The sequence below is a fragment of the Lissotriton vulgaris genome, chromosome 7, assembly GCF_964263255.1.
Source record: "Lissotriton vulgaris chromosome 7, aLisVul1.2, whole genome shotgun sequence".
NCBI classification, from domain to species: Eukaryota; Metazoa; Chordata; class Amphibia; order Caudata; family Salamandridae; genus Lissotriton; species Lissotriton vulgaris.
Genome location: NC_141695.1, coordinates 267,371,355 through 267,394,976, shown reverse-complemented (window position 1 = coordinate 267,394,976; position 23,622 = coordinate 267,371,355). Strand labels below are relative to the sequence as shown.

Below are 23,622 nucleotides of genomic sequence, written 5' to 3'. Positions count from 1 at the left end.
TACCTTCACGAAGGGAGAAGGTGGCTCAGCATGTTCCACTGGAAATTAAGGAAAAGATTTGGGCGGATAAGTATGTTAACATATTTTCTTTGCTTACCGACCATTATGAGATGTAGCATGTTAAGAGCCAAAAGGAGCTCATGCATCCGAGTGTTTGGCGCGCCAAAATGGCCGCCTTTAAGGTTGACGAAAACATTGGTACTTGGGGCAGAGCGTGGGGCATTTTTACCTCCATCATGGGCGAGCGTAGGCCCGAGTTGCTGACCGAGTTGCCGATTTATCAGTCCCGAATCATGGAGTATTCCATAGCATATGCGGGTAATCAGTGGTTCTGCTATGATAATATTTTTAGAAAAGCGAAGGAACACAACCCAATCCTGACTTGGGATTGTTACGACTCCGTTTCATGGCAAAAAATGGAGAGTACAGGAATGTTGAAAGTACCATTGGTAGGGAGTAGAGGGGGAGAATCCTCCCGCCAATACTCGGGGACGCCCTTTCGGACGGGTACAGGTAACGAGTACCACTCGAAGCCGAGTGGCAACACAGGTAAAAGGGGGATTTGTTGGAATTTCAACAGAGGGAAATGTACGAGGCCCCAGGGGTCATGCAAATTCAGACATGAGTGTGGGGGGTGTGGGCAGCCATCCCATCCTGAGTCCATGTGCAGAGCCAAAACGGGTGATAACGGTGGTAAGGGAGGCGCCAAACAGGTCTGATATAGTCCGAGGGGCGCCTTTACCTACCCCGATTGATACCATGGCAATGATTCCTTGGCTCAACGAATACCCGGATCATGCTTCCGCTGGGGTGTTGCGGAACGGGTTTTCATATGGTTTCCGCATCCCAGTGGGGGATTTTCAGGGGGTAGCAAGCTGTAAGAATCAACTGTCGGTCTTCCAGCATACAGCGGTGGTACAGGTGAAGATTGGGAAGGAGGTGACTCGAGGTCGTGTCGCCGGCCCATTTGATTTGCCACCGGTTGCTAACTTTGTTTGTTCCCCTTTAAGGGTGGTCCCCAAGAAGGACCCGGGTGAGTTTCGGCTGATACATAACTTGTCGGCCCCACGTGGTCTTTCCGTGAATGATGCGATAGACCCGGAAGTGTGTTCGGTGCGGTACGCATCCTTCGATGAGGCCGTCGCCATGTTGAATCGCCTGGGGCCCGGGGCGCTGATGGCAAAATCAGACATCGAGTCAGCGTTCCGGTTGCTCCCGGTACACCCAGACGATCAGCGTCTCCTTGGTTTCATGTTTCAGGGTCGCTATTACATGGATAGATGTATGCCAATGGGATGCTCTATATCTTGTGCCTATTTTGAAAAGTTCAGTTGTTTTTTGCAATGGGTCTTCACGAAGAAGACGGGTTTTCAACATGTTATGCATTATCTCGATGACTTCCTGTTTCTGGGGGCAGCCGGGGATCCAGAATGTGGACGGGCTTTGAATGAATTTTGTGTCCTAATGAATCAGTTTGGTGTGCCATTGGCGCCAGGTAAGACTGTGGGTCCCTCGACTTGCCTCGAGTTTCTGGGGATCGAGCTTGACTCGGTGGAAGGTTGTTTTCGTTTACCAAGAGAAAAAGTGTTAAAATTCAGGGCATCCCTTGAGACATGTATTAGTGAGACTAAGGTAAAACTGCACCAATTGCAACAAATGGTGGGCCAGTTGAATTTTGCCCTGAGAGTAATGCCGATGGCCCGCCCCTTTTCCCGCTCGATCGCTCAAGCCATGGTCGGCCTGAAGGAGGGTCATCATCGCACGAGGCTCTCGGCAGAGGTTCGCCAGGACATGCGCATTTGGTTGGCATTTCTGGCGGATTTCAATGGTCGAATTGTCTGGAACAAACCGGCGGTGTCCTCCGAGGAGCTGGGGCTGTGGACAGATTCGGCAGGGAGTATTGGTTTTGGTGCCATATTCGGAACACAATGGTTGGCGCAAAAATGGCCGTCATGGTGGCACGAGTGCGGGCTGACAAGTAACATTGCTTTTCTTGAACTTTTCCCTATTCTGGTGGCCCTGAAAACTTGGCCCGAGGGGTTCAGAGATCACTCTGTGGTGTTCTGGTCTGATAACATGACCGTGGTTGAGTGTATCAATAGTCAGGCAGCACGATGCAAATGGATTCTGAGACTGCTCAAAGAAATTGTGTTATTGTGTATGCAATTGAATGTGCTATTTAAGGCAAGACATGTCCCGGGGGTAATGAACCAAGCGGCTGATGCGCTTTCTCGTTTCCGTATGCAGGCCTTCTGGGGTTTTCTGCCCACAGCGGACCCAGTGGCGGCACCCTTTCCCGAAGCTCTCTGGTCTCTCGGTGCCCCGAACTACAAAACCTCGTGGGAGAGAGTTTAGCGCCCAGGACAAGGAAGGCATACGAAGGGGCGTTCCGTTCCTATTGGGCCTTTTTGGGGACTGCTAGGGGGGAGCTTTGGGGCCAGGAAGAGTTGGTAGTAAAATTTCTGCTGTCTTTACATCAGGCAGGCAAATCAGTAGCTACGGCCCAGAGGCATTGGGCCGCCATTTCCTTTATGGCAAGGGCTCATGGGATCCAGGACCCGACAGCGTCTTTCGTTGTGCAAAAAGCGCTACGTGGGTGGCAACGCCTTGAGGGTCGCAGAGTAGATGAGAGGCACCCGATAGGTCTGGATAGGTTGGCCCTGTTATTATCCGTACTCCCTGCAACGTGTTCATCCCAGTATGAAACAGTGTTATTCCGAGCCGCTTTTGCGCTAGCATTCCATGGGGCTATGCGGGTAAGCGAACTAGTGGCAAAGAACAAGCAGGATACGATGGGGGGACTGTGCCGAGAGCACATTCAGGTCAAAGGGGAGACGATGACTGTCTTGTTTGTCAGGTCCAAAACCGATCAGGGTGTGATTGGGGACTGCATAATCATACAGAGGATTCCCGGGTCTGCCATGTGCCCTGTGGTTTGTGTAGAGGAATATTTAGCGCAAAGGGTGGCATCATGGGGGGGGACCTTGTTGAGACACGCTGATGCCACCCCACTGACGAAGTTTCAGTTTCAGCGGGTGCTTGCGATGTCGATTTCGGCCGCGGGCTTGAACCCCGGCGAGTTTGGGACCCATTCCTTTCGGATAGGGGCTGCTACAGAGGCTACAGCCAGGGGTCTGAGTGTAGAAGAAGTAAAACGTGTGGGGCGTTGGTCCTCGAACTGTTATAAAAGGTATGTGCGGTTGCACATGTTGTGAAGCTGTAATGATGTACTCACGCTTCTTGTTTTTGTTTGGTTTTCAGTTGCGCAAGCCTACGAGGCGGGGCGGACTGTGCAGTCGACCCGACACCTGGGGACCAGCGGTCAGACATCACCGGCTGTGAAAAAGGAGGTGTGGGTCGTGGGCCACTCATACGTGAGGCGTGCCGCGGACGTATTCAAAGCAGGTGACATGATTCACGTGGCTGGGGAATACGGGTGCAGTGTGTCCTTCTACGGAAAGGGCGGGCTCTGTATTGACCAGTTTCAATCATTTTTTGAGGGTTTGTTAGGGCGGACAAGGTCACCGCCGTCTATAATCATAGTCCATCTTGGGGGCAACGATTTGGTGACCACTGGTAGACGACTTCTTCTTGAGGCGATGCTTTCCACAGTAAGTTGGTTGGCAAGAAGAGTTCCAGGGTGCACAATTGCATGGTCCCATATGATCCCACGAAAAGTGTGGCGGGGGGCTATTTCGGTTTCTGCTCTGAATCATTCAGTAAGGAAAATTAATAACAAAGTGAGTAGATTGTTTCGTTCAAGTACACTGCATTCTGTTTCGCATGGTTGTATTAAAGGGGACAGTATGTATTTAGGGGATGGTGTCCATTTGTCCCGGGTGGGGAATGAGTTACTCATAGGAGACCTCATAGCTTGGTTAAAGAGTCTATAACATGACCTTTAGGCAGGAGTGTCGTGGGGGGTCCGGATAGCCGGTCAACTATCCGGCCTGTGGCGGTAAGGTCATGATCGGTGAGCAGTAATTGGAAGATCCCTATGGGGGGGCATCACCCATTACGGATGGGAGCGCTCGGGGGAGGTGGCCATTGGCCCCTCAACGGGGAGGCGGTCCCGTCTAAGGATAGGCCGCCGGAAGTAAAGGAAAGGTGGTCAAGGCCCCTTCCTGGATAGGAGGGGCTACGGGCCCTCCTGGGGAATTTCCCGGGGCCAGGACATCTGCGACGGCAGATGTGGTAAGTTGTGTGGGGTTCGGGAGGGGGTTTACGCTACCTTCTAGACACCTCACACGAGTCCTCGGCCGACCGTTAAATGGCGTCGAGTTAATTGGGGCCCCCGTCAAGTCAAGGGAAATTGGTATGTGCACATGAGGTACGCCTCTGTGCGCTTGGTCCTCTCACAAGTGAGGGTGGTATTTCTGGTTTAGGGATCTGACACCGGTTACGACCTTGCCGTTGGCCCTTAACGTTAGGATGTACAATTTCAAGTCAAAATGTTTTGTAGGATGTTAGTTCGGCTAGGAGAACCTTTGTATTAGAGATCTGTTAAGGTTAGCCAAACATCGTAATGTGGAAATGAAATTGTACATAATATGAAACTGTTATTTTAATGTTTTAATTTTGTTTCATATTTTAATAAATACGGCCGGGAGGGTCACTCCCTCCCGCCTTCCAAAAGTTCAGAACCGTTTCCGGTTTCCCATCCTTGGGGATTGTGTTGAGAGGGGGTGGCGGGTATCTCAGCCATATGGTCACTTCTCTCCCTTGACATGACTTTGAAATCTGCACTAAGAAACCCAGCAGCCTCTTAGATACATATGTCTTATGGGTATTGTCATATCTTAAATGTGTCGATTACAGTCAGTGTGTAACACTAAGCACAGAATGTCATTTTGTTAATAGATTGTTGTCTTAGACTGTCTCAGAGTTCCATACCCTGGCAGTGGGTCTGCTGACCTCCATCCAGCTGGGGTGAGTATATCATAGCTTCGCCTTGAACATCTCTTTTATTAGTTCATGTGCAGTTATGCCATCTTCGGAGAATACACTAAGGACATATATCTGACTCTTGTTGAAACGTAGCCGGTAAGCTCCCACGAGAGTAATAACCCAGGGCCCACATGGATCAAACAATTTTGCATTCGCATATGGTTCGAATCAATCATTTCGTCCACTTGAGAATGCAAAATAGCCTTTCAAGATGTATTAAAGGATTTCTATTCCCAATTTTTGGTAATCACAAAAAGAGCCATTACCTAAAATTGCGACTATAAATAGGGAATCGCAAAGCAATGCCTGTGAAGAAAAAAACAATACTCAGTTGTATTTCAAGGACTATTGACCACCGGACGTTATCTTTATTTTACAGAGCACAAAAATGCCAAGGAAAAAACCAGAACAGAACAGGGGCCAAATAATGCAAAATAAGCACTTGGAGCACTAAACTAAAACACTGTGAGGATCACAAAGCATTTGTGACTTGCGCCATTTCATACTCTTGGTGGTAAGGTATGGTAGTGCAAGCGATAAACACTTTTTAACACTATATTATGAAAACAGGATTCCCCAGGTGGTAACATGTCACAAAAATGATTGTCTCCATTTGTTGTGCACATTTTTTGAGTGGCTATATAGTTCGGGGACGTACCCTGTTATTTTTTAATGGTGTTGTTTCGTTACTTTATATTTGTTTTTCTGTCAGGCACAGTATTTACGTTAGATATATTTGCAAATATTGCTATGTCTACAGACAAAGGGAGCAAATACCTCTAAGGTTCCTGGGGAAAGCAATCAATTATCACAGTGAAAGTTGGTAAAATAGTGCTGCTCCAGATTTACAACTACTTAAGACATCAGTGATCCCGTGCTGTGGCATATATTTTATCTTAACTTTATGCTCTTTGTGTTTACTTTATGTGTTACAGCCCACAGTCTCCGGAACAGGTTTGGGCTGACTGGTGTCTTAAGAAGTTGAAGAGCTCCAGCAGAGAGTGGAGAAAGAAACAGCTAGAAATGACTTTGGAAGAAAAGGCAGAGAGAGAGGATGGAGAAGAGAAAAAAGAAAGAAGAGATGGGAGTTGGAATAAGGGCCCTCAGAAAGAAATGTGCTGCTGAGCACTCACTGTTTTACCTCTTCTCCCTTCAGTGTGCACAGATGTGTTTGCTATTTCTGCACACAGCAATCACTTTAAAGGAGAAGGAGGTTCTGGTCGAGTGGAAAGAGACCTGGAACATGTCACAATAGGAAACAGAATAGAGCTTGTCACTTACAATAAGAACCAGCATGCTACAGAATCTATCTGTTTAATGTCTATGTTGGAAAAGAATCGTTAACCTCTTCAATGCTAATGACAAGGGTAACTCATCATGATGCACTGGTTGACCTGTGCTGATGACAAGGATAACTCGTCATGTAAAATGGGATCTGAAGAACATCAGCACAGGAGGGGGAAAACCCCTTAGCATCCAAGGTGTTAATAAAGGTAACACCTATTGGCCAATAGTCCTTGAAATACAACTGAGTAATGTTTTTTTTCTTCATAGGCATTGTTCCAGATTGAGATGTCAAACTCAGAAGGTTTGCTAAAAGAAAATGCCGTACATCAGATGTGTTTCAACTGGTGTCCACAGAAGGACAGTCCTCAGCTCTATTGGTCCTTGCAGCTCTGAATATGAATTTTGCTTTAAAGCAGGTATGTTGCCCTACATGAACCCCATTGGAATACTGCAAGTATTGCATCTTTGTCTCCACAGCATCCACTCATCCTAAAGATTTCTGCATTTTCAATTCAATGGCTGTTCCTGTGACTACCACTCAGGGCAGGCAAGCATATTTTGCTCCCTATCTCCCCAACATGACTTCCCCACAAGTGCAATTTTCTCCACATTATCCAATGTTTTCACAAGAATATCCAATACTAGCAACATCGCTTTCTGACCATGCACCAGATTATTGTCAGTCCCCTCATTCGAAAAGGACTCCTCCCCTCATATGTGTGTGGCTAGGAGAAATTCTTCTTGCTCTGTTGCTCTCTTCAGCCATCCCCCCACTGCCAGGCATGGCAACAAGGTCCATTAAGGGGGACTTCAGTGCACATACAAATGAAGGAGGCCCCCTTATCTGTCAATTCTGGGACAGGGGAGAGTAGATGAACAAACAAAGAAGTCCCTCAAATGACCCTAGTTGGGTAATATGATTTTGTAGGTGCCCAAAATTATATTTTTACAAATACCAATCACACATTGTTATACACAAATCTTACTCATAGCTCTATTAGGGTATGTAACAGCCAACATCTAGATACAAACAGTTCAGGAATTATTTCATCCTCATACTTTCCTTGAATTTTATCAAGTTTTAAAGAGGACAGGACGTTAGGTTTTAGAAAAATATAGCAATGTATATTTATTTCAAAGTCACAAGTCAATCGCAAAAAACAAGTGGTTAAAAACAATTTATACAGTAACTAGTTTAAAAACATGTTAAAAAATCCGTGGTTTACGCATCAAACAAATAATTCATACATAAGACTTTATACGCAAAAGTTTTTTACAAAAATTTTACACAAGAACAGGGGTCGCCCTGTTCTTGTGTAAAATTTTTGTCATTAAGGTTTTATATTTTTCTAAAACCTAACGTCCTGTCCAGTCTCTGCTGACAAATAAAACCTGTCTCATTGTAGTGGTCATGCCTCCGTCAAGCATACACTCTTTTACACAAAGCATATTTCTGGACCAGTGCTAGGTGTACTTCTGCTCTCTCTCTCACACAACACAACCCAGCATTTGCGGCTGCTGCACTGCCTGAGCAACTAGTAAATCTGCCCCCCAGTGTTTGTGTCTTTGTTGGGCTGGAATCCATGGATAGCATGTGTTTGGGCACTGAACAGATAAAAACTATATGAGGTGATTTATTGGATCTTGGATTACCTTGGAAATTTGGTTAAGTGCTGGCATATACATGCTGTTTTTGCCACCTAACAATTGTTGTAAACTCCCAATTGAATAGTATTATGTTAACACTGTGATAGCAGTCAATATATATCTGTTTATATATGTCACTGCTATGGTTGGCATATTTGCCTCTTCTAACTTAACCATTATTCGCATTCTTTACTATTTGTAAATGTTTGGCTATGTTAAAATTCCACCAATGCATTTTATGAACGAGCTTTGAGACCTCTAAGCTGTGGTTTATGCTATGCTACATGAAAACGTTTATGGGCCTGATTATGTGTCTGGCGGTTCATGGACTGCCAGACTCATGGTGGCAATCTTCCAGCCACTCTATTCCAACTAGAGCGGTCAGGCCGCACTTGTACCACTACAGCCGCCACGGATAAGAGATCATAAATGGTGGCGTAGCAGTCTTGAGGCAGCAATATGTTTGGCGGAACCGCTGCGTCCCGCCACGCATATTATGCGATTCCTCTCCGCCACTGTTTTCATGGCGGTTCCTACTCCATGAAAAGGTGGTGTATCAGAAACAAAGGGGGGCCTACAGGGCCCTCTGTTGTCTCATGGCCATGGGGGGCATTCAGGGAGACACATGTAGTGCCCCTCTGTGTGCAAACACCCCCAGTACATGCACAGCATGGACTGCCCCAGTCCATGCTGTGCAGGTACTGACTTTGACATTCCTATTGCAATGCCTATTACATAGTCACTGCCGTGGGACCCCCAAAGAGCCACCTGCAAGTGACAAAAATAGTTGTAATGTGGCAGGCGGTGCGCACACAGGTTTGGCGGTGCGGGAGCAGGGGGGCCATAAATCATTTTTGTCTCTCTGTCTTCTCTGGGCAATTAATTACAAGTCTCACCCAGATGTTCTGTGGATCCTCTAGAGGATAGTGGCCCCAGTAGGACCACTGCGAAGCATGAGTGCAGTAGGGGAATCCTTGGTTGTAGTAGACAAATACTTAAAATACACCTAGCAGGGCAGGTGTGGCCTTGCAGCACAGAAGCACACATTTATATGATATTAATAAATGTATCTATTTAGAAACACATTAAATGCTTATCTTCTTACCATCACAGTGTCCAATTGAAAGCGCTGCAGCCAACACTGAGAAGAAAAAATGATTGAAATATGAAAATAATCAGTATTAACACTCTTGTGCAGTTGCTTTGGTGGCATAATTTACAGATTCTCTCTCACTACATTGTATGCAAGCACATTAAATGTTTCATAGTTAATGAACATCTTTAAAAGGAATAATACATGTAGAACAGGTAAACCTGGCACATAATTTACACACAAAAAACGACATCTGTTTAATAATCTTAAACCCAATCCACCAATTTGCAGCACAGATTTGTTTGTGTACTTTGTTTTTCTGTTTTCCCGTCAGTAAAACAGGAAAGCTGCTGGTTTGAAAAAGTTCATAAACAAAATGAGAATCAAAAAAGAAGAAATACCTTAAACACATGTGGGAAGGACAATTTATAAGGCCCGATCAGGAAATGAAGGGCTACACCATTTAAATGAAGGCCATTGTGAATTGGAAAACCACTGCCTTTGAAAATTATAGGTCCGGGGGCCCAATGTTCACCCAAAAGCCTGAATCCTTGCTCGATTATCAAGATAACCACGTGGGATACTTTTTGGAACAATTAATCTTAATCAGAATCATGTATACTTTCCATGGTTACATCAAAAGTAGGACATTTGTCCAGTCCTGCCCACAGGCACAGCTATTAGACAACAATATAATTAAGCAAATTCTCTTGAACCAGCTAATTGAATTATTTGAGTCCACGACTAAATTCTTAGTAGTCCATCATGTTATGTTAAAGCAACTATGTAGAACTCCTTATCACATCATGTATCCAGGATACAGAAGCAAATAAAATTGGGCAATTGGTCATGATTGGAAACGATCAAAGCTGAACCTCAATGTCCATTATCCTGTCACTATAGGCATCCTTAGTTTTGCTCCTTTAGAAACAGTCAAACCTGAAATGCCTGTCAATGTCCCAGGTAAACCAGAACATAAACAACTCCAGACGAGTTTCACCCTAAATGAGTGTTGGAAAATACCATCTTTTTTGTGGTATTCCTCCAGATGTTTGTGACCTGTTTTTGAGCCTATTTTAGTTGGCCATATGACTGTGTGCACTTAATTGCTACCAACTAGTGATAAAGTGCCTGTACTGTCCCTTTTAAATATGGTAATATTGGCATACACCAAAGGGCCCATTTAATTTGCTTATAAGTCCCTAGCATATGGTACTATAGGTAGCTAGGGCCTTTAGACCAAATCCTACAAGAGACCTACAGCATTTGCGTGCCACGCACAAAAGTAGCACTGTACAACATGTGTACAGGCCTGCCCTGGCAGCCTGTCTGTGCAGTTTTAAATTGCCATTTCGGCAGGGCAAAATAAACCTTTTTCCAGGGCTAATCTTTTTTGTTTATTACTTATAAGTCACTCCTAAGGTAGTCTCGACGTGCCTAAAGGGCAGGGTATATGGAAGGTTAAAAGTAGGACATGTATGATTACATTTTTATATGTCCAGGCAATGAAAAATCTTCAAAGTAGTTTTTCACTGTGGCAAGGATGAATCTCCCATAGAAAAGAACTGAGTTACATTTTTTAACAATTCATACTGCATATCTTAAGTGTAGGACTAAGTAGAAAAATAAATCAAGGACTCTTTTAAATGCCAGCTTTAAAAGTTGACATTTTTCTGCTGAAGCGAAATGTGCCTGTGTTCAGTGTCACCTGAATGTGAATGTCTCTTCAGTGGTGAGATGTGTATTCCTGTTACATGTGTGCAAATATCCTTGGGTGTGTTAGGTGTGTTTCTCCCATGCACAGAATGACCTGTGGGTTTCACCCAGCCCTTGATTGCATTTCAAAGGGTAGCCCGGGGTCTGTACCTAGCCCTTGTCTAGCTTCAGAAGAACCCTACCCTATGACTGACAGATGCAGCACCTGCCTTGGCCTGCCTGTCCTTTGTCTCTCTAGTTAGACTGGCACCAAAGCAAGTGGGGGTTACTGGAATTGACCAGAACTACTTTAGGGGATGGAAAAATGAGTTCTTCCCTGCTTACCTTAATTAATTTGCAGAGCCTGATAAAACACACAGCTGTTTCAAGGTGTGTTCTGGCGCTAGAAAAGTAATTGGTAGGAGCTATCACAATAATTCCTGCGCTTAGAGCCAAGTCTTGAGTTTTTTTTCTTAAAGAAGACTCAGAAGAAAATGATCGAAGCCCAAACCGGAGCTTGTTCCATGCATGAGCAACTAGAAGGGAGAAGAGGTGGCCTCCCCTTCTAGCCTGCCTTAGTATCTGCCCCAATGCAAATGAAACCTGAGCAGAACACAAAGCTATAGAGGGACTATAGAGTTACAATCAACTACCAAATATTGAGGTGGAGTCAAAAAAGGCCCTAAGGGCCAGAACCAGAGAACTGTAAAGAATGCACTACTTTACATGTAGCCAAAGCAAAGAGCTTAAATAAGAAGGGAGTCGTGTCTAAAAAGGAAGTTTGAGAATGAGTCGAGCAGCGCACTCTTAACGATCCAGAGTCCTTCAATGAAGAAATCAGGGAGACCCAGGAAAAGAGTTTTGGCAGAATCCAGCCTAGAAGTAACGAGGGACTGTATGTCCCTTGTTACTTGTATTCAAAATGTATTCAAAGAGCATGACAGACCAAAACAGTTTCCAACCACTGTGGACACCTGTGTTTGAAAATATTAATTATTATCATATATTACCCCATGGTTTTTAATTACCACAGATGGAGAAGATGGAGAAGAAGCTCTATTTACTCAACAGCTAGACCACCATCCAGATTGAAATGTCTCGAATAAGAGGACCTCCATATTGTCCATGTTGCACATAAGGTGATTCAAGTGCAGCTATCTAAAGACAGCAGAAAGACAAGAATTAAGAGGCTGCAGTCCATATCCACCCCGCCTGGGAAAAATAAGCTGAGTTGTTCAGTGTACAAAATCACAGAGGCACCACAGCGTTCCACCAAAGTTGCAAGGGGAGCACATTAGACATTATAAAGAGTTGGAATCGAAAAAGAACCCTCAGGTTTTCCCACAAAAAAACATTTTTAATCAGATGAGGAGTGTAATTCAATCTTGCACCAGTCCTCGCACCCCGAAGAAATGCTAATGCTGGAGGTGCAATGTACGTGACACAATGTCAAATGCCACAGGAAAATCCCACTCTAGTTGAAGGAAGTTCAGGACCCCAGAAGTGCCTCCAAAGATAAGTTTGCTGACCATGTGTCTGAGCTACAGAGATACAACAAGCATTCAAAGGTGTCTTCTTGCAACTGCCCAACTGACCAACCCAACTGGATGTCCCATTTACTCTGCTGATGGCTTCTGCTAGAGTGAGTCCTGAAACACATGTGGTGCCCCTCTGGTCTTGGACCCTTGGATTAGTGTAAGAGTGTACTCCTCCTGTCTAACCTCTTGGGGCTTTAAAACTTTTCTGCAAACTTCTGCTCTGAACTGGAGTGGGACTGGGGTCTAATAGCAAGCCACTCACTGAGGGTGCATCGCGGTGGGATTGACATCAATGCAAATGCTGTTTTGGTGTTATGCGCAGTAGCAATTCCTGTTTAGCCGAACCTCCTGAACACAGTATGCAGCCTTGTGGAGCCCTTGTAATCTACAACCTGCAATGTTCCCTTGCCTGAGAAAGTCTGAGATCCAGAAAAACATAACATTTTCAAGGTAGAAATTTCCACCAGGCCCACCTTCACGCTGTTCCCCATTGAAGACAGCCTCCTCAGCTTGAAATCTTGACTTTTCTCTCACTGAGCTTTTTTCCCTTCAATGGCTTCACTAAGAAATTGTCCAGCGGCTCCTAATCACTGTTGACAGCGTCTTTGGATCCAGTCAATGCCTTGCCCCACAGAAGTGTTTGCCTTCTCAGAATTTCTTCTACATTTGAAGGTAACTTTGAGACAGGATCCAACTTGGACCTTCTATCTGACCCAAGCTCCATCAGAGTTAGCCTTAGCTCTTGACTTTGACTGGTCATGCACAGCCAGATAACCCGGTAGGCCCTTCGTTCTTTTTGGCACTATTTTTCAATTCAAAATGTAAAAAATCATATCTCTGATTTTTCCGATTGTATCTTTGCTGTTTTGGTGGCATTTCATTTATTATATTTTCTCTATTTTACTATATTGCTTTACATTTTCATTTGTGTTGCTTTTTAACTTTATTACTGTTTGAGTGCTGCATTAATGTTTTACACAGTTTCTTTAAGTTAAACCTAGCTGCTTTTGTTTCAAGCTGACTTGGGGTTAAGTACAGGTTTATTGAGGGACTTTTGGCTCACCCAGACCAGACTTGTTATTATTATTTGAAGTGGGTTCTTACTTCCCACAACTAATACTCCAAGTTCTTATGATGGCTCTCAAACATGAGATGTAACCCAAATACTTAGGGGTTTTCACTTTAGAAAAACTAAAATGTGGATAGAATATATTTATTAATCTGAGGCCTTTTTAATTATTTGGGTTACATTCCAGTCCATTGTCTTTTTGCTCATCATGCCACTACAGACAGAGACCAATGATATACACATCAGACAGGTTTCTGCTCCAAGAAGAATAGTCCAGATCAAACTGCCTGGGAAGACAAGTATTACCTAACTGGTTTTAACATTTTTGAGCCTTGGCAGTGAGGTTCAGCCTAGGTTCTAGTCACAATGAGCTAAAAGATCCATGTCCTGGAAAATACCTACAGTTCTTTTATGGTGTTTGTGCCAAAGGTGGGGCACATGATTCTAGTCTAGTATGTCAATGACAGATTTCCCTAGAAAGTAATAATCCTTTAAGAGACATCAGAAGACATTGGATCACGTTTAAAGATATAATTCTTTGGAAACATTCCTCCAGTTGCTGTTACTTGTGAAGTTAACGTGGCTTTGGAGTTTTCATAATGAAAAAATATATTCATATTTAAGATCTATGTTTTAAATGAATCTTCAGTGTTGACATTGGTGCTTCAGTTTATGCATTCTTTAGTTTCAATTGTCACGTTCCCTCAGATTTTTTCACCTTTAGTCTACATTTCACATTTAGCTATTTTGTCCGATCATTAGATATTTCTTCTATCATTTGTTGCTGAATATTCAGTATGCAAGCCCAAACACCTTTGCACAAAAACTCACCCACAACTTAAATGAGAACTGCTTTGATCCTGGCCGCCTACCAAAAATGATGACGTAAGTGGACCTAAGTTAGTTGTGCTCCATTTAGTGCGTGGATTGGCAATGCACTCATCTATACTCTTAACTCTTCATACATTTAACCAAAGGCATGAGTAGATTCTAATCCCTCAAATGCAGAAGATGGACAATCAAAATACTAAACGTGTGAAGAAGAAACCAGCTAATTTACATCAAATCCAAAAGTACGTCCTTTATGAATGTATCAATATTATTTGAGTTATCAGGAAGGATCTACTATCCCTTATTTTTCATAGATTCTAAGTTACCCCTACTTTATGCAAACACATTAATCTAAACATGTACTTGGGTGATGGGTTTGATTTGTCAGGCATTTGAGATGTTCATAGTTCTAATACTATTAGCTAAGTGTGAAATGGACAGGAATATCTCAGTTTTATCAACGCTTTGCTTGTGGTACTCACCTACTGCCATCATTGTAAGTAGATTCATGCTTTTAAACATTTTGGTAATCAAAGGCCCTGAAATGAGAAGAAACAAAAGTGAAGAGTGATACAAAAGTGACATTGAACTGAAAGTCAACACATATGTTTTCAAAAGTTAAGTATTGATTGTGTAATTTATTTCAATATTTGTTGCATTTGCACAGTACGGAAATAGCTATGTAAACAAACACCAGAGTGCTGTACAAACAAATATAACCAGAGATGCATTTGATTATAGCCTGAGAATGGCAATTGTATTGGTTTGTATATTTTGGAAGTGTTTTGGAAATGTGATCTGAAGAGAGAAGTACAGGATTATTTCTTGCAAAACAATAATTCAGGGCTGAGCTTGCTTTCATATAAAATTTGCACCAGAGAACACCTAGAGCTTTGCTAGTTAGTCATTGTATGCTCTAGAAGTAAATATATTTTGCCTCATGTATTTAGTTTGCCTAATGTAGTGTGAAGTTTGTCCTTGAGGCAGGTAGGTGAACTGAATTGCACACATTTGTATTTTGTGAAGTTTATTTTAAAGTGTTTTTTGACCTAACACTAAAAACACCCTCACCGTCCTCCACCCTTCGAAACACAATTACCTGATCCCTAATATACTATACAGAAAAAATGACCAACAGATTCAGGGACAGGGGCTACCCTTACAAGGTCCCTAAAACTGTTAGGGAGAAAGCCAGCAGTCTGACCAGGTACAGTCTCCTTACTAAGAAGAGGAGACACAAAGAAGATCCTAATAAAGTAAGACTCATCACCACTTACAGCAGTGAGTCAAAGAAAAACAAATCCATGATCACAAGACACTGACATTTGGGAATGTCAGACCCAGTGATAGTAGGCAAAGTGTCCCTCCATCCCCTTGCAACTTATTGCAACTCGAAACCCATTGGAGACATTTTGGGGCATAGCTACACAGGTACACAAGGCAGGGAGGAGAGGAACAGGGTTCCTACAAATGTGGAAATTGCAACGCTTGCAAGGGTAGTAAAAGCAAGAAAACATTCTAGTTACCCACTAGTAAGACAGCCAACATCAACAATTGTATTCCATACAGCAATGCCTTGTGTGTGTATGTCTTGGTATACTCATGTGGCTACTAAAATGTGTGCAGTATATTATTTCCAGTAAAGAAGAGAATAGTTAAGCATTTCAGGGTCATGAAGAATTATGATGTGAATTACCCTCTAGCAAGACATTGGTCAAAAGAACATACACAGAACTCAGCCATTCTTTTGCCATTTCTTTAGCAAAGTATTTAAGCGTATGACTAGCATAATGCTGTCTCTGCTCTGCTGTAAAATGACAAAAGTCATTTATTTTGCTCTCATTAGAGCTCTTCAGAGAGTGATAGCTTTGTCTAGACACAAGGGATCATCCAGTTTAAGTTCAAAGAATACCCTTTAAACTGGGTGCTCCCTTGTGTCTGGAGAAAGCTATACCTCTCTGAATAGCTCTAATGAGAGCAAAACACTGTGTCAAGGGTTGCTTTTACTCATATCAGGCTAGCTTGGTTGGTATTTAAACAATTAAAAACTGTAATACTGTGCCTCTAGTGGTAAATGTTTTTTTTCATTTTACAGCCAGGGCATGGATGGCACTGTGCTGGTCCTATGCTTAAAGAATTTTCTGTAGAAATGCCAAATGGCTTTGTCCCTTTCTATCTCGGGGTGGATGACACTGTGCTAATCCTATGCTTAACAACTTTGCATATTGATGCGCGGAAACAAGAGCACTTTGACAGTAAAATGCAATGAAAGTGTACCTGTAATAATGTAGTATGAGGGGAAATCGAATTGCAAAGTTCCAGTTAGTAATACAGTGATATTTCTTCCAAGGTGCATTATGGGAACAGCAGTATTGAAGGACTACATTGAAACCTAGTACTCGGCAAGTTTATAAAAACGACAATGCAATGCTGCAACAGGATATGATGGTTCGCCTCTGAAAAAGAATTTGAACCAAGTTAAATGTGTCAAGACTGAAAGATCTAAAATGAGTTGCCATTACATTTTATTAAATAAAGTGGCTGATTCCTTGAAAGGTCCTGGTGTTCATCATTCTTCTTTATGTATGAACAAAGGAGTTTTTGTTGGAATGTTCATGGGGTGCTCCATCACCGAATGTCGAGGCCGCCCTGCTGAGGTGAGGCTTTCCTAAGCAGAGAAAGTCGTGGTGGATATATATATATCTATGTATATATATAAAGAGAGAGATAGATAGATATAGATATATTATCTACTGGCGGTTGCCAGTAGATAGTTAGCGTTAGGACCTATTATCCATAGGATATCCGCAACATTCTATTGGCAAAAACTTTTGCTTCAATTGAAAAATCTTCCTGAAATTTTCCAAACTTTTGGCCAGCTCAGTTACGCTCCTTCCCTGAAAGGTTGGGGTGATTATTGAAGCAGGGGCCGAGAAAAAAGGGGGGTCCCAAAACGTGCTTTCCCCATGCAATTTCCCATAGGACCTTTAGCCACGGCTACAGCTTGAACAGCTGAACGGAAATACACCAAATTTGGCAAAGAGGTAGCCCTCAGTTCCAACTTGTGCCTTTGGCATATCTGGTATCAATCTGTTCAGTAGTTTCTTTGAAAATTACGGTTAAATTAATTTATATATCTATGGGCACGGAGGATCCGCAGATTGTGTGAGGATAGGCTTCGTAGGATAAGCGCACCGTCCCAATCACGTGCTCAATTTTAATTGGATGTCAGGTGGTTGTAAACATTCAAAATCAGGAACTGTTGTCAGCCATTTTGTGCCTCGATAAAAGCGAGGCTGAGGAAGTCATTGAAATATGTGTGCAACTTGTGAACACGGGGCAGGGTAGACACACCCTGACCCCCTAGGCCTGCTCAGGGCCCCACTTTTTTTTTTTTAAAGACGTGATCGGCCCTAGGCCCGCCCCCTCATTGCACCACCCTGCAAACACGCCCCCTGATGCGTTTGCAGAGGGGGAAATAACTCCCCCAGAATACTGGGGGTCCCTGGGGGTCAGCTAGCCCACCAGGAACCTCCAGCATGCGCCAGGGGGCTGTGTTGCAGTGAGGTGTTCTGGAGACCACGGCCCTTTTTACACCTCTCTGCAACACAGCTCTGTGGCGCTTACTGGAGGTACCTGGTGGGCTAATTGGCTACCAGGGGACCTCAGGATTTAAGGGGAATTAATCCCCCAACTTAAAATACGCCACGGGATGCGTTTGCACAGTGGTGAAGGTAGGGGGCGGGGCGTGAGGTGATATGTGTGCAAATACGCCCTGTGGCGTGTTTTAAGTTGGGGAATTAATTCCTCTTCAATCCAGAGGTCTCCTGGGGGCCAACTAGCCCACCGGGTCCCTCCTGTATGTGCCAGAGAGCTGCGTTGCAGAGATGTGTTCAGGGACCATGCCCCTTTTTACAACACTCTGCAACAAAGCTCCTTGGCGCTTAGTTGAGGTAACTGGTGGGGTACTTGGCCCCCAGGGGACCTCTTGATTGAAGAGGAATTATTTCCCCAACTTAGAGAGGGCATGGCCTCTGAATACCTCTCTGCAACGCAGCTCCTTGGCGCATACTGGAGGTACCTGGTGGTCTAGTTTGCCCCCAGGGGAGCGCAGCATTGAAGAGGAATTAATTCCCCAACTTAAAATGCACCACAGGGAGTGTTTGCACACATGTCACTGCAGGCCCCGCCCCCTTCCTTCACCACTGTAGAAATATTTCTCCAAAATCAGTCGAACTACGAATTCTGATTTACTCACCTGTTATCAGGAGAGAACTCAGTGCTGCATTTTTTAGCCCAGCACTGACCCTGAAAAGTAATTCTAAGCGTACTTACCAGTAACGTTTATTTCCTTCCATAGGAATCCATTGTGTGCTTTTCACCAGAAAAGTTTCCGTCTATTTTCACAAACAAACACATTCTCAAATAAGCACATTCTTTCAACTGTTTACAGGAGATGCACCCATGCTGGATCCAGGATACACCACTGAGTAAGAAAAAGTAACGTTAACATTACTTACCTGATAAGTGAATTTCGTCCCATAGAATAACATTGGTGGTTCTATGTGAAAAAGTTTTTAAGTGTCAACTTTTAAAATACAATAATATTCCTTACAAATCACTACTGTAACCATAACATTTTTACTCAACTGTTTACAGGAGATATCCCAGGACTGAATTTAGGATCTAGTCTTGTGGTAAGAAAAGTAATCTAAAAAGTAACTCATTGCATTTAACTAGAAATTCGCATTGAGCTCAATGTTGCATTGTGTCTGAAATTGTGTTGCGCATTACGACAACTGAAACTACTGTACTTAAACGTCTATTGCCTATTTGCAAGGTATTTAAACTAAAGTAATTCATTCTGAGAAAGTATATTTTGTAATTAAATGTATAATAACTATAATGAAATTTAAAAAATAAAATATCTAAAAATAAATAGTTAAAAAATGTTGTAAATCAGTGTAAAAAAATATATAAGAATTAATACATTTAAAAATTGACATTTAAAAAACCTTTAAAATTCACTGAAAAAACTATAGGTCTCAGACATGTTATAGTTAGATATTAGCATTTAAAAAACCTTAGAAATTCACTGAAAAAATACATAGGTTTTAGGGGTGTTATAGTTAGTTGGACATTTCACTCGTATAAAACCATTGAAATTCCCTGGTTATAGGTAGTCGTACTAACTATAACTAACTATAACTTGCGCGCCCGCAATCCACTGATAACATCACTGATGACATCTCAAATGGCATCACTGATGACATCACTGTTGACATCATCCACGCGACAATCTGATACATCTTATCATACACTAGTATAACCTTTCAACACTCTTTATTAAATAAGGAGTACCATATTTGAAACTATTGACACACCAATACAAGTTTCTAAAAACCCACTCAGTGATTCCTACATCTACACACACATCTAAACACTTAACTATAGTTTCACTCATACATGCTAATAAAGATCAATAGAACAATATTAAATATACTTATACACCTACATCAACATTACACACCAGCACACATTCTATTTACTTATGTAGTCATTCTACTCATTTATGTAAACAGTTGATCATACTTATATTTACAAAGTACATACTTACACAAACACCACTTTATTTATTGATATAGATAGTAACTCATACTTAGTATGTTATAAAATCACTATTACAAGTATACAGTTATCCATACGTCACTCATACAATCACTGTGTCTTATGTTTAGTCATTTATATAAAACAACTGTCACATACACTGCTTTTTATATTTCTTGTTTCATGGACATGTATCATTGAGAAATATATTTACTCATCTCCACACCCATAAAGAGATTTACTCACCCAAACAACTGTTACCACATACAGTCTTAACCTGATATCTATACTACTATTATAAAGGAAGAACTTTGAACCTTTGAGGCGGGTAAACTCGGGAACCAAAGCGCCAATCCAAACACCCGATACATTGTTGTAATTGTCAGGGTGTGCATATGGACATAGGCTATATAAATAAAAAAATATAAGTTATTTAAAAAATTTACGAGAAAAAAAAAAGCAGTCCCATGGAAGTAGCGCCGGCCGCGACGTGCGTGCTGACATCAGGAGAGCGGGGAGTAGCGGCGTCCAGGAGCGCGAGGAGGAGCGGTAGACATGAGCGCGGGGAGGAGCGGCAGACAGGCGGGGAGGAGCGGTGAGGAGCGGCGGACAGGCTGGGAGGAGCGGCGAGGAGCGGCTGGTTGGTGAACTCTGGAGCGCGGGGAGGTGTGACGGATGAGGTAAGGCTCTGGGGGACCCACGGACAATGTCGGGGCAGGCAAGGGGCCCTGAAGCCAAGGTCGGGACGGGCTGCTGCTCCAGGGGACCCACGGACAATTTAGGGGCAGGCGGGGGCCGGGGCGGGCGGGGGCCCTGAAGCCTGATTGCTCCTGGACAAGGTCGGGACAGGCTGCTAGTACCTACTAAATCTACTATTTACACATCGTTGGACAGTCACACACCTCCCACCCAACCACACACACTTTCATTCACTATCCCATACAAATACTCACTTAACTAATTAATAACTAATATAGACTTTCACATAGCTAGTAACTAACCTATGTAGTACTTTACACAACAAGAGATAGAGTGCTACAGGTATTCACATAGTTTTATCACTATCCCATATATTTAGTGAGACACTTGAAATTCATCACTTACACAGTCAATCACATTGCTACTAAATCCTCCATTCAGACACTTATACATGCACTCAGTCTTCAAGGCAGATTGCATTATATATATATAATACTAAATATAGAACCAAACCACATTCACTGGATGATGTCATCAGTGATGTCATCAGTAAAGTCATTGGAGATGTCATCAGTGATGTCACTGACCATGTCATGAATGATGTAATATGTGACATCATCAGCAGTGGATTGCGGGTGGGCGAGTTATAGTTAGTACAACCAACTATATCAGTAACGGTATATGCTATGCAGGCAAAGATGGGGCGAAGGAGTGCGTCTCACTCCTGGGTTTAAAAAAACAGACCTAAACGGTGCAGCTGCCCACTACTTGCTGGGCAGCTGGGAAGTAAAAGTGCGGCAAGGGCTCTCACTGGCCCTCAGGACAAATGTGTAGAACGTTGGAGCCATCTGGCTCTGAAAATAAAGTATGTCCCTTGGAGCACTCATGCTCCTGAAATATCTATGCACAAACTGGGGTAGCATAAACCCCTGAGGACCTCTCTGGGCCCTTTAAGTAAATATGGTCAAATGTTAGAGCCATCTAGGCTCTGGACTTAAATATGCCCCCAAACATTGGAGCTGCCCGCTACACATTGAGGCTGCCCGGAAAGCGTTAACTGGGTACTTTGCCTTTATCAGGCATCATCGATAGTCTCCACAGAGCCCCTCAGCCCTTTCCTACTTACCGAGCTGCTCGCATGGGACTCCTCTCCTTGGATGTGGCGGGGGTAGGCACCGGCAATGTGCCTCGTGCCCCCTCCACGGGAACCGGCTGCGGCACCTGCGGGGCTCTCCCCATGAATGGGAGCCCCGCCTCACCAGGTGCCTTGCTTCACCACGTCCCCCATCTCGCAGCTGCCGTCTCGTCTCCCGGCTGGGTTCAGGCCCGCCCCCCCCAACCAGGCAGACAGATTCTGGTTTGCACTAGGCAGCAGCCAGGCAGCAACTCTCTTCGCTCAGCCAAAGGTTTTGAACGCGGCTCGGTCCGTGGCGGTGAAAAGCGGGGTGGGCACCCACTTTAGTTATAAGTTTAACAAAAGCGCAATGAGGGGTAGGCTTCCTCTAAATTGGACTATAAAGCAGGGTGGGCTCCTGCTATTTCAAATATAAAAATAGCAGCCATGTGTCGTGGGCACCCACTGTAAATATAAAAATAAGCGGGTGGGTAACCACAAGGCCGGCATCACAGGGTAATCCCCAAGGTGGGGGTTCCCTACCAAAGGGGAAAATTAAGATACAGCGCTCCCAGGGCGCAAAAAGATGCAGAAAGGTCCTGTAGAGAATAGCAAACAAAATGTTCTTAAAGATGAAAAGGGGGCAGGCAGGGCCCAGGGAAAAGAGGTCCTCCAGGTATCCAGGGGCAGGGAAAAGCCCAGGGATGCAAGCCTTCCCCTGAGCCCCAGCAACAGCACACCCTTGGTAGATTCAAGTCGCAAACAAGAACATTTTCATTGGGTCACAGCCCCTCCTTTTATACAGCTAAATCCTTTCTTCTCAAAGGTGCAGGCAAGGGGAGAACCAGATACAACTGGTTCTGGAGCACTTTGTTTTTCTCAGCTCCCTTCTCTATTCACAGGACAGGCCAGGGACATCAGATGCACCACAGGAGGTGGAGCCAGCATTGTGGAGGGAAGGCACAGCCCAATTCAGGTCCCAGGGGGAACTCCTCCCTCCCATCTATAATGCAGATCTCCCTATTCACCACCGGGCAGACTCATCCTGGCTCCTGGAGCCAACCACGACAGCCAGCCCCTGTCACTCACAAGCAATACAGGCAATTCACATCTCACAGAAATGCCAACTTCTAAAAGTGGCACTTCTCAACTAGACACAACAAATCTGTGCACACCATTGCGCAGCACTTATTCTCACGATTTCGCACATACAAAACTCAACCCTGCACTCTCCAGATATCAGGAACAACCCTGGACATACATATCCCCCGTGCATTCCTATGGGAGGCCTAACACTCTCAGCACACGCACTCAGAGTGCACAAGCACTTTACACTGGGCCACAGTCATAGTGTGTGCAGAGGCCTAAAATCACTACCACCATACCAGAGGCTAAAGGCAAAGAATTAAGGGGTGAACCTGCCAAAAAAGGCCCAAGTCCAACAGTTAGAGTACTGCATATGACTAGAAACAGCAATGGCATGTATTCAGGTTTTTTTCGGGGGGGAGGGGAGAATGTAAATAAGAGATTTTGTATGCAGACATATATTTGAGTTAGTTTTCATAGAAAGGTATGCTAGACCAATTTTTGGAGTTTCTCCAGTATCAAAGTTACATTTCGTTAGGATGGCATTGATCTCTCCAGATTTAACTAATAAGTGAAATATGTATTGTTAAAATGTGATTTTCATGATACTGTGATTTATAAGTGTCATATACAATGCACAGTGTTGTATAGGAGTTCAGGAATAGGCTCCTAATAATGTTACATATGATTCTTGGATTCCAAATTCTCCGTTGGAGTTTATGATTCCAGTTCTTGAAATGATGACCGATTTGCAGTGGTATTTTCCATTGTGTGACACTAGGATGCATTCGGAGAGATTTAAGCTCTTTGTTGATCTTCTGTATTTTCCCAGCGAAGACCTTTGCAATATTATTTATAATACCCAGGAGATTTTAGGTTGTGAGATAGTATGCAAGTTAGTAATCTCTTTATTTGCATGATTAACTAAAACCACTACAATAGGGTAAGCAATTGGCATTCAGTTTCTCAGAGTAATCAACCATAATTAGAGTCCCAAACTTACAGTTCA

The 23,622-nt window shown here is 43.5% G+C and overlaps 1 long non-coding RNA gene across 1 annotated transcript in view; it reads right to left on the bottom strand.

Annotated features, from left to right (window-relative positions):
• Positions 1 to 23,622, bottom strand: part of LOC147701357 (uncharacterized) — a 36,842-nt gene that overhangs the window by 2,226 nt on the left and 10,994 nt on the right. The window contains exons 2-3 of the long non-coding RNA XR_015297175.1: positions 14,590 to 14,646; positions 8,987 to 9,022 (exon numbers count right to left, since the gene is read on the bottom strand). This is a non-coding gene — a long non-coding RNA (uncharacterized LOC147701357). The remainder of the gene's footprint in view (positions 1 to 8,986; positions 9,023 to 14,589; positions 14,647 to 23,622) is intronic.